Below are 12,960 nucleotides of genomic sequence, written 5' to 3'. Positions count from 1 at the left end.
TTTACGGCAGACAAAGTACTGAAACGAGCTAATAAATTTGAGCAGAGTAAAAAAACGACACAAACGATCCAAAAATTAGTGACTGGAAACACAAGCGTGTGCCAGTTGTCTGGGCCACGAACTAAAATATAACAAGAAGCCATAATGGCAGTTGAGAATAGAAGTTCAAACTACAAAAGACCGAATAGAGATCAATTCAAAAAGAAGTGGAATGACAACAGAAACGCAAATTCCCGAACAGATCAGAAACCATGCACACGATGGCAGAACATTCGGAGAAGGTCACTTGATAAAGGGCCCAGCAATCGGGAAGACCTGCAAGAGCTGTAATAAACAAAAACATTTCGCAATAATGTGCCGCTCGAATCAAGTAAACAAACTCTAGCTCAGAGGAAGAATGTAATTTATTTCACAGCTTGGATTCCTGCGATGAGTTCGAGCTTATGGTTGTTGAACCAAAGTCGAGAAAACCACTCGACAAAAGTTTTGGAGAAATAACATCAGAACTAGACGACAAAAACAAAACCAACGTTACTCAAGATATCAGAAAAATTGATTTACGACGAGACCCAAGATCGCATCAAATAAACTGAAAAATTTAAGCTGACAACGTAGTTTATAGACTACAACAAACATCCAATTCAAATATTAAGAGCAGTACGTGCAAATGTCCGTTCAGCGGGATGGGAGGCTCGAGACGTTTCTTTGCTGGTCACAGAACGTCGAGCAAGATGTATTCTGAGTCTGGATTTACAAAGGAAAATGGAGATTCATACATCTCAGAAGTAAGCACCTACAACTAGATCCAGGTTTGAAGTGCTACTGTGCGAGCATTCAGAAGGTATGAAACAACAATTTTATGAAAAATTTCCGTCTATGTTTGATCGTCAGGGAGAATCGAAAAATCACATAGTTAACACAAAATTCAAGTACCCGCTATGTCCGATACAAGAAAAAAGTAAGAGAATACCCATTCATATTCAAGGAAAGGGCAAGAAGAACTTGAGAAATTGTTATCAGAAGGTCATATAACAAAACTGGACAAATGCACAAGCGACTGTTTTATTGCTCCAAAAGTAATAACAGTGAAAAAAGACGACTCTATCAAGTTGGCATTAGACGCAAAACCAATGAACAAAAATAAATATCAAATGCCAAAAGGTGATGAATTATTAGATGAGATGAGTCAAATAGTAACTGCCAACACAACCGGCACACTGTATTTTACGGTACTTGACCTGAAGTACGCGTATAGCCAAATTCGATTAACTGCTGAAACAGCTAAACAATGTAATTTCAACATAGTCGGCGGTCAAGCGACAGGAACATACGGGTTTCTGACAGAATTTTACGGGCTAGCGGGTATGCCCGCAGAATTTCAAAAGGCTATGGATCATACCTTAGACCACGCCAAAATTACATTTTGCTTCCTGGTTGATTACTGATCGTTTCCAAAAGGGACAAAACAGAACACGAAAAGCTGGTAATAATTGTCTTAAAAAAATTGGATGACGACAAAGCATTCAAAAACGAACAAGCGTCCAAATTATTGCAAAACTTGATTGAAAAAAGTATTGTCCAAAAATTAAACAAATTTCAAAGAAAAACATTTTGTGTCTTAAAGATGATTTCTATTGAAATTTTATTCAAACCAACAAAAACAGTTTAATCAGCAGATGATTGCCTGGTTTTTTATGGGCAAACAATTTTTCAAAAAACTTCTAAGAATGCTGCTCACTACATTGTTCTGACCAGTAGGACATTGGCTTCTCCAATTTTAAAAGAACTCAGAACAAAAAGCTCAATAGAAATTACCTGGATGAGCTGTTGTTATAAAAATCTGTTTTTCACCTTATTTTTTTTGTTTGTGCTAGCGTTTTTACGAATAAATTAAAATTACCAAAGAAATTAAAATTGAAAAACAATTATAAATATTTTTTTTTCGAGAGATAGACCAGCAAGAGACAAAGTATTACTCGAAAACCAAGAAAAAAGGGAGCGCGGACCAAAAGTCTGTTCTACAATGAGGTCCAGAAACGGCTTACATCTCGTCTATTTCTGGCGCGCGCTAGGCACGGAGGGGAAAAGGAAATTCGTGCAGAAAAATCCAAACACGGAAATAACAAAATTTGGTTTTAGAGAAATGGTGTTATTGGCCAAATTATCATGTGAAGAAACAAAAAACATCACGTGCGAGCGATATAGACTATTCACCAGAACCCAAGAAGCTAGAGAGACGATAGAATTGTTCCACGCGGCACTAACTGCACAGGCAGTTAGGCTGAATTGGACAAATTGGAAGAAGAATTGCTACGAGACTTATTCATATCTAGAATTAAAAATACATCACTACAAGATACCCTAACGTTTGAAACATTTACGGCAGACAAAGTACTCAAACGAGCTAATAAATTTGAACAGAGTAAACAAACGACAAAAACGATCCAAAAACCAGTGACTGGAAACACAAGCGTGTGCCAGTTGTCTGGGCCACAAACTATAATATAACAAGAAACCATAATGGCAGTTGAGAATAGAAATTCAAACTACAAAAGACCGAATAGAGATCAATTCAAAAAGAAGTGGAATGACAACAGAAACGCAAACTCCCAAACAGATCAGAAACCATGCACACGATGGCAGAATATTCGGAGAAGGTCACTTGATAAAGGGCCCAGCAATGGGGAAGACCTGCAAGAGCTGTAATAAACAAAAACATTTCGCAATAATGTGCCGCTCGAATCAAGTAAAAAAACTCTAGCTCAGGGGAAGAATGTAATTTATTTCACAGCTTGGATTCCTGCGATGAGTTCGAGCTTATGGTTGTTGAACCAAAGTCGAGAAAACCACTCGACAAAAGTTTTGGAGAAATAACATCAGAACTAGACGACAAAAACAAAACCAACGTTACTCAAGATATCAGAAAAATTGATTTACGACGAGACCCAAGATCGCATCAAATAAACTGAAAAATTTAAGCTGACAACGTAGTTTATAGACTACAACAAACATCCAATTCAAATATTAAGAGCAGTACGTGCAAATGTCCGTTCAGCGGGAGGGGAGGCTCGAGACGTTTCTTTGCTGGTCACAGAACGTCGAGCAAGATGTATTCTGAGTCTGGATTTACAAAGGAAAATGGAGATTCATACATCTCAGAAGTAAGCACCTACAACTAGATCCAGGTTTGAAGTGCTACTGTGCGAGCATTCAGAAGGTATGAAACAACAATTTTATGAAAAATTTCCGTCTATGTTTGATCGTCAGGGAGAATCGAAAAATCACATAGTTAACACAAAATTCAAGTACCCGCTATGTCCGATACAAGAAAAAAGTAAGAGAATACCCATTCATATTCAAGGAAAGGGCAAGAAGAACTTGAGAAATTGTTATCAGAAGGTCATATAACAAAACTGGACAAATGCACAAGCGACTGTTTTATTGCTCCAAAAGTAATAACAGTGAAAAAAGACGACTCTATCAAGTTGGCATTAGACGCAAAACCAATGAACAAAAATAAATATCAAATGCCAAAAGGTGATGAATTATTAGATGAGATGAGTCAAATAGTAACTGCCAACACAACCGGCACACTGTATTTTACGGTACTTGACCTGAAGTACGCGTATAGCCAAATTCGATTAACTGCTGAAACAGCTAAACAATGTAATTTCAACATAGTCGGCGGTCAAGCGACAGGAACATACAGGTTTCTGACAGAATTTTACGGGCTAGCGGTTATGCCCGCAAAATTTCAAAAGGCTATGGATCATACCTTAAACCACGCCAAAAACACATTTTGCTTCCTGGTTGATATATTGATCGTTTCCAAAGGGGACAAACCAGAACACAAAAAGCTGGTAATAATTGTCTTAAAAAAACTGGATGACGAAATTCTAGCGCTGAAATTAGCGAAATGCGAATTTTTTCAGACAGAAAATAATAAAATAATTGGTTAGGACATAAAATTACACCAAGTGGTATAACACCTAGAGTTACCAAAACAGAAGCAATACTCAACCTACAACACCCAAAATTGCTCAAACAATTAGGATCGTTTATGGGTAGAATCAACCTACTCACTAAATTTATTCCTAACGCAGCAAGCTTAACAGACCAGCTTAGACCGTTGTTTAGAGAAGAAAACTAGGGTTCGGGTAAAATGCGATGCAAGCCACAGCGGCCTCGGGGCAACCCTGGAACAGAAGACAGACGAGGACGAATGGTTACCGATTGCATTCGCATCACATTATCTTAATTCACAAGAAAAGAAGTATTCAACTAATGGGCTCGAACTGCTTGCAGTGGTGTGGTCAGTTGACGGATTTAAACACTATTATTTAGGAAAAGAATCCATTCTAGCGACAGACCACAAAGCCCTCACATCAGCATTAGGGGAACATAAATCTAATAAATTGTATCAATCTAGACTCACTAGGTGGGTAGACCCTCTGCTACCTTACCAAATTAAAGTGGTCCACATACCGGGTAAAGATATGTGGATCGTAGATTACCTGTCAAGAGACTCGATTAGGGAACCATGGCCTGAGTCACAATTAGATGAAAAGTTTGTTGTAGCGTCGGTTGATCAATTTCATAAAGCACTCGACTGCTTCAACAATCGTCTAATGGACACAAATTATAACTCGCAATAAAAATGAAAATATTCTGGAACATTCTGATTTAAGACACAAACTAAACAAAGCACAGGACACGTGATCCCATGGTTGCTATTGCAACCGTTCTTTCCAAAACCGAACAAGGCTCGACCGGAATGAAAACGGTCAAAAATCATGTCTCTCAAATTGCGAAAAAAACACTTTAAGCAAGATATCTCATTGTAAACAGTCAGTTGATATTAAAATAAACAAAAAGGAGAAGAAATTTGCAAAAAAGCAGATGAAAAAAAAATCGAAAAAGACGGCGGTAAAATTAATGGATCGTGAGTGGAGACGGGATCAAATGCTAGAACAAGTATCGGAGACAACCTATCAAAGAACAGGAACAGTACAGAGAGGAGCAACAGAAAATGATTGGTACATTCGGACTCAGATTTACCGCAAGTCGAATGGCGGAAAGTAGATATAATTAACAAACGAAAAGACACGGTACATTCAACATCATCACGGGCGGAACCAATGAAGCTATTGTCCTTTTAGGATTTAGTGGGATCAGAACGAACTGACCAAGTAACACCGGAGATCATGTTGGAATTGGAAGCGTCAACGGAAATGACAAGCCCACAAGGAGACATCCCAACCGCGAGTGATTCAAAAATCCTTGAAGTGGATCTTACAGCTGATACACCGTCAGAAAGCCCAGAAGTAAGCCTAGTTGCGGAGGGAAGGACCGAAAGGAAATCGAGACAGGTTAAAATCAGGCAGGCCGAACGTCGTGAGGACAACAACTCACTCAATCTTTCGAAACTATTTGATCGAAATCTTCTAGCAGAACGTACCACAGGAGATACATGGATGGACAGGCTAAGAAGGGTCATAGAGCGAAAAGATCGACACAGCTTCGAGCTCATGGGCCTTTACACGAATTCGACAAGGATATTGTGAATATTGCTGAAAAATTTAGGAGTTGCACTCGATACGGTAAGAATGCTAAAACTCTTATACCAAAAAAGCCGGGGCAAGAGTTACAATTAGAATATGCGGGACCGTTAGAAGATATCAAAGGAAAGAAAACTTACCTACTCATAGCTATAGATAGATACTCGAAATTTCCGTCGGTAAAGATCACAAAGTCGACTGGGGGTAAATCATCTGTGAAATTTCTCCTTACTTATATTGAAATACATGGAATACCAGAATCAATAAGAACTGATCAATTCTCGGGCTTTCGATGATCAATTTCTGTACCGGGCATAACATTGAACAAAAATTCTGTCCATTAGGGGACCACAGGGGGTGTGGTCTGGTCGAACGAGCAATACAAGCTTGCTCTGAGCACAATAATTCGGGATATTAGGTGGAGCAAACAAAAGACGACCAAAGTCCTAGGGGATTTGTTTATTAAAAGTTCTCCTCGCTTAGATAAAGAACATCTGGAGCGTTCAGCACTAACTGCCTCTCAGGTCAAAAAAAGAATTGACCAGTCAACAGACAACGTAACGATTGTCAGAAAGGGACTAAGCAGTCGAGAGGTCAGCCCACTGTTTAAATCCGAAGTGGAATCTGCTGCGAAAAATAGGGACCGAGCAAAAGCGTTAAGGACGCTTTTGGAAGCAAACGCTCTGTGGAACGCAACTAGACGAGACACCTCTGCTAACGACTTAAGGCGAATTGTCGATGAAACAAGTACACTCAATCCTGGTTTGCGCAAGGAACTCTTTTATTCATGGGAGTATGGTTTCGATTGAAGACAAATCTCAAGAGGACGAGCCAAGATCACCCAACCTATTGAGAAAGGATGAAAACCGAAAGAGTGGAAAAGCACTAACAAACCCATTAAAAACAAGGTGTAATCAGAGACTCCCGACACAGTGAAGACAGCTGCTGGTGCAGTCTATAGAAAAAGCGACGTCGCTCAAACAAAAATTGACACCAGTGAGCTGAAGGATAAAAATCCGAAGAAAGGCAACGCAAGAAGAAGCCCACATAGAGAAGAGCCTAAAACTGAATCCAAGAAAAAAGAAAGCGGAAAACAAAAAGCAAATAGCGATTCAGACGAAACGTCGGAAATAAAAGAGAGATCAGAATTGGCTTATGCCGCAGCACGCTACCAAGATAGCCATTCAAATGTCACATCAAAGGACACAGAGGTAAGCCTCAATCTTTCAGTAAAACGGGCAAAACCTAACAATGCGGGATCAGTATTGGAAAACTCAAGGAGCTCGGTGTCCAAAGGAGCTAAACAAAGTGAGAAAAGGCAAACTTGCCAGGAGGCAAGACGACAGAAAGCTGCAACAGCAGCAAATGATTCGAGACCATCCAATGCACAAAACACGAGCACGCTGTCATCCCCTGCAAAAGCATACGTTCCGAGCTCGTCTACTCAAGAAAAAAATTAAACCACGGAAGCAAAGAAATCACGAGGCATACATTAGCGGATAAACATCTAGAAACTGTCTAGAGCCGCGATTTGACCACATATGAACGGAACAAATTAGATCAAGTACGTACGAGAGGTTTACAAAAATCCACAGAAGACATACTAGAATCTACGAATATGGAAGGCGAGAAAAAAACAAAAACGTTCCACCAGGATTCTTCGATGAATCAGGCGACAATGACGTTACGGTGAGACGCAGTGAACGTCATACCAAGAATAAGGGGCACAACCGATATGGGAATCCGCTTTCAATGAAACTGATCAGCTCTCAGCAGGACAAAACAGACTTCAACAAGGCAGTTCTGGAGGCGTATAGAATGAAACAGGCAACCTTTAGAACAGATGTTAACAAACCACAGGATAAAAAACTGGTTTAATCGAAAAACACGTTTTTAGACGAAAATTTGGAAGCAAAGCCCTGGATATTTCGAGAACTTGGAATGCATCGTGACGGGTCCCTCTGAATTTTCTAAGACGACACACCCGAAAAACAAGAAAAGAAATAAAGAGTTGACTCGAAATCAGTAGAGGACAAACTGACTTTGCAAAACTAATTACACTGAGTACCAAAACTCATATCTATTTACTAAATTTTTTTTTAGTATACTATATAGAATTTAGTTAACCAATGGGAAGTGTGGTACGGCACATACTGCATGTGCAGTAAACATTGTTGACCTCGCTGCACACTAACCTTGGGACTCATATTGGTATCTGTAATTCTATTTTTATTAACTTAGTATATTAAAATAAAAGATTAGTTAGATTGTCCTATTTTGAAAAACCCGACGAGGCCTAAGCATAAACTTAGTTGTTTTCCTCGAAACTTTCAAAACTTGAATACCTATGCAAAAGTATCGCAGGCTGCGATATATCGATTTTTTTCCAGAGAAAAAATTAACCAAAAAGTAGAAGTATCGAAGCTCTTCTGCCAAAAGTTGGACTATAACTCGGCAGAAACGTAATTCTAAAGGAATGGGAATTAGACGACAAGCAAATTAGACGACCGTTAACACTCAATATAGACGATAACTCTTGTTGAATTGAGACGATTAGAACTTGGCCAACGACTTTTTTGTTTACAATGAAGTTGAACAAAAAAATAAAACAAAAAGAGTATATTATCAAGGAACTCATCAAAATTATTATCGTAATTTAACTATAAAACATTCAGTCGAAAAGTGTAGTACACTTTTGAAGTGCATAAATTCTATAACTCTGACATAAATAACCTGATTTGCAGTTGGTCAAATTTTATTTACTCAAACAAAAATTAATTGTGTGTGAACGATGTTCACGCAATTTAAACGCAAGCTATCGTCTAAATTCCGTTACTTTTTGATCGTCAACGTTTTTTTGAAGCCTAATTTTCTAGCCCCCATATTTCGTAGTGTTTTTCAAGAACCCTCAAGTTTTTTTGACGACATGACTCTAAAGCGCATGAAATTATGCCTAAATATAAACACTAAACCTAGAAATGAATTGCCAGATCAATAAATCACTTACGTTTTAGAAAGAGTTTTGAGTATAGTGCATGAATTGAAGGCCTTAAAACTTGAGTTTGCCATTTAAGTTTAGGCTGGAGGTTGTTCACATGGTCTATCTAGACTAGGGATTTATTGTGTCACATGGACCTTCTTGGTTTTTTAAAAATTTTAACCGTCTTTTCACAAATTTGAACTCATATATGAGTTTTTCTTATTAGATTTAGATGGCATGAAAAAAAATGCTTATCATACTATTTCGTACTATTTCACAGACCAAAAAAAATACTATGAAAATAGCATGATAAGCATTTTTTCATAATATGAAGTATTATGATAGGCATTTTTTTCGTACTATGAAGTTATATGATAAGCATTTTTTCCATAAAGGAAGTTACCAAAAATTATTTGTTAAACTGCATTTGGTGATTTTTGGTGAAAAAAGGCTTGTTTCTTTAAAAACTTATTTTTATTTAAGCAAAAAAAAATTTTTAAAATTACTAATCGTGTTTACAAAAAAAAAAACGTTTTTTTTTGTGAAATTAGGATTTTTTGGGTAAAAAACTTATCCCGGACTACGTTATATACACAAAAAGGCAAAATTTGCATGCAAATTTTTTTTTGCAAAAATTTATATTCGAGTATAAAAGCAAGTTTGCCACCAAAAAAGGGATTAAAAACTATTTAACTCAAACCTGTATTTTGCTTACGAAAAAAAACATATCATACAAGTTTCACATTGGCGCAGTATATCAGTAATGAGGGGGCGGCCGCCCCCATGTTTCAATATCGGGAAAAGAGCATCCGGTCACCAAACTATGTGTTAAAGTAGTTAGAAGGTTTTTCAATGTAATGTATCAAAATAGGGAAAAGTTTTGAAAAGCTTTTGGCGCCCAATTTTCAAAAAAATTTTGGCGCTCAAGTTTTTCAATACAGCAATTTTAAAAATCTCTGCACCCTTGTGTAAACATCTAAGTATTAGGATTTGGTATACTAATGTTCTAAGCAGCTGAAATTATACTGAAACTATGCTGAAACCAAAATAAAAAACACTTAAATTTCAATGAAAGTTTAAAAATCTCTGCAACGTTTAGAGCTTTACCGCAATTTACGCGTGATAACTAGAGGTTCCTCGGTTTAGTATGGATTGCTTCATTCAGGACTTCCCCTTTCGGGTAAAAGTGTTTGAGTCCTCAGAAATACAATTGGAAACAAAAGCATCTGTTAGGAGTTTTAGATCTTTTTAACAGAAGAAATCGATTATCTTATAAGTTAAAAGATTTTGAAACGGAGATAGTGACAAGATTTACAATCTAAATAGTTCTTTCAGTTGCCTTCAGTTCTTCTGTGGGATTTGATTTGAAGTCCAAAATCGTTACAATATTGAACAACTTCTGCTCTTCAGTATAAGGAAAGTTGCTCTTCAGTGTAAGGAAAATTGAATGCGTCCAGTTTCTCGAATATTGTTTTCCGTAGTGTGTACGCAGTTTTATGATGAGCATGTCGAACTCGATTTTAACTTGTTGGAAGATGTCTGTTGAAGTTGACTGTCACAACTGGAAAATCCAAATCACTTGAAGAATGTATCAGTATTGTTCCTATGAATTATATGGTTGTTGCACCTTAGCAACTTCATGGTTTTTACAATTTTTCTAATTCTTTGCCTAACTATTTCTCTATATTTTTTTTTCTTCCTGAATGTCAAAATTATATATGAGTCTTTTCCGATCAATTTTTTCCTCAACTAGAGGTAAATCGTCGATGGAAACTCCGCGAGAGTTCTTTGGATTGTAACCAGATTTTGATATAAACGTCAATTTCAACCTCCACTTTGAGTTCTGACGTTCTTGAGTGCATCGCTCTGCGATATCGAATTATTCAATTTTTCCCTGGATTGTTTTCAAATCGGTTTTTGTTCTAGGTAAATGCGCTTTTTCAAAAAGATTATGGTTTTTTTTGCATGCGTGGTAATAACATTATTTTCCCATTTTCCCGTTTCGACATGACGCAGAACAAATCAAAGTGCAATATCGTTTTATGCAGCGGAATCCAGCTTGGTTAATAATTCATACAGCTTTTCGTTGATTAGTTCACAAATTAACTTGGATTTGGAGTTTAATTTCCTGTATCTTCCATTTTCATTTTCTGTATCCTCAGAAAAATTTTGCAAGCACTGACCTGAACTCCTCTTTCCTGAGTTCTCTTCATCTTCTCATTACTCCTCCACTCTTCTGTTCAAGTCCACTACAGTATCACTGAGTTTTCGCTGCTTGGCTGATTGTTACTCTCTCCGATGTAATTGGAGAGAGAAGTAATTCCTCCTCACAAGACGGGCAAACCGTTGATTGATTGGAATTGGAGGAGACAAGCTTCTTGGCAGCATGATAGTTCATTTTTTTACTGTTTGAAAGTAAAAAAATACTTACGATCAGTACAAAAAACTAAGGACTCCAGAGACTTCATATTTCACTTTCTCGTTTCTATTCAACCACAGCAACAAATAAATGAAAATTTTACTTTGTACTGAAAACAACAATTTAGTAATCGGTACACATCAAATTGGCAGATTTGAATTGTCCCAGAAGTTTTATTTGAAGATCTATGACTTTTTTGTTCTTATTGTTAAATAACGTATAAAACAATTGTGAAAAACATCAGAATGAATTCAATTATATTTGCTGTTGCTATCAAAATTTTTATTTGATTTCAATCATAATTTGGAAAAAAAAACTTTTTTGGAAAATGAGTAAGTGTAAAAAAAAACCTAAAAGCTTTCTTGAATTTTCTTTTATTGATGAAATAGACTCCTATTTATATCACATTGCGTATCAAAGATTTAACAAGACAGCTGAACTACACCTGACAAAGAGAGAACTTTTAGTATATTCAAGAGAATTTGGAAATCATCAAATAAATTTTACAATAATTATCAAAGAGTCTTTTCAATCCCTACCCGATACCCGAGTTTGTCAATACTCGCCAGCAAAATCTTTGTTCTTTCGTTTCTTCAAAAACGTTTGAAATCTTAAAAGATTTGGTTTGATGTAAGACTTCAGAAAACTTGCAATGAACAATTCGTCAACTTCGGGCTTTCCTCTCAAGTCTCAACCAAAATCTAACAATTTGGCTACCTACTCAAGAGTGAGCAGTCACATTATTCACATGCAAAAAGTTTAAATGAGTTGATGTTTGAAGTTAAACAATTATAAAATTGAAGATAAAAATCACAAAACAATCCCAAAAATATTGACCATAGTCTGTTTGCTGTAAAAGCAAGAATTATTGCCGATAAAAATTGCAGTTAAAAATAATTAAACGAACCACCTTTTTTGTGATTGGAAACGACACTGTGTGAAAGTTTTCTGAAAGGGATTTTTTATTTGTGATTGGATACATCTTTTTAAAAAATTTCGATATAAGGAAGCTGAAAATCAGTTCTGATTGGTAAAAGCCACAGATTCGAATTGAAGATATCCCTTACTCTCCAGTATGAAGCCTTTCATTTTCAACTAAACTCCCGTCAACTAGCTCCTCTATCTGCACTAATTTAATTATTAGTTGTTTTTCATTATCTTAACTATTTGCTGAAAATGATCTCAGAGCAAACTAGCATTCTAATGTACTCGGTAGAGTTTTCACCTGATCTATAACAAATCCAAGTTCGAGAAACAGTCTCTGGAGCTTTTTTGGAAGAAATAGGAATCGCAGTCCAGGTCTGGCACACGGTGGAAGTGATGCAAAGTAATTTCAACGACCATGATATGATTAAATTGTCCATCGCAAAGAATCAACTTAGTTCAATGCAAATGATGGAGAAATAGTCTTTGATAGTTGGAATGAACTACCCCGAGATTCTTTACTCTAGATATTTGACAAAGATGAGGCTTCTCAGAAAAAATGACACACCTCCAAGTGATAGCAAAAACAATCAGAATACAATTTGAATTAGCGCTACGCTAAATCAAAGAAATGTAGAAAGAAATGAAACATTTTCAGCATCATGTTGAAACAAATTCAAACTTTTATTTGTATTGTAAAAATTTTGAAAAATCATTTGGATGTTGTTCAAAAAACTGAACCTTTTTTGTTTAATTATAGAAAAAAATTGGAAGAACACCGCACAACTTGTTTAAAAATTTCACAGACTTTCACACTTTTTTCAATTGTCTGATTTTTTTTTGGTAATTTTGTATACATTTGAGAGAAAAATAGATCTGATATCAAATTTTTTATTTGTTTTATATATTTGTTAATAAAACAGTCAGATAGTTTCAACCAATCGAGTTCACATTTTGAGTTTTGTACTGTACAAACTTTTCCCGCAATTTTGAACCAATATTTCGTGTGGAAGCCAGCTTATGGTTAAAACACAAAATGACGTTTGAGTTCTTAGCATAACAGTCTCCTCTTTGCAAGA

Source organism: Symsagittifera roscoffensis, chromosome 8 (assembly GCF_963678635.1).
Source record: "Symsagittifera roscoffensis chromosome 8, txSymRosc1.1, whole genome shotgun sequence".
NCBI lineage: Eukaryota > Metazoa > Xenacoelomorpha > Acoela > Convolutidae > Symsagittifera > Symsagittifera roscoffensis.
Note: the sequence above shows the minus strand (reverse complement) of the source record.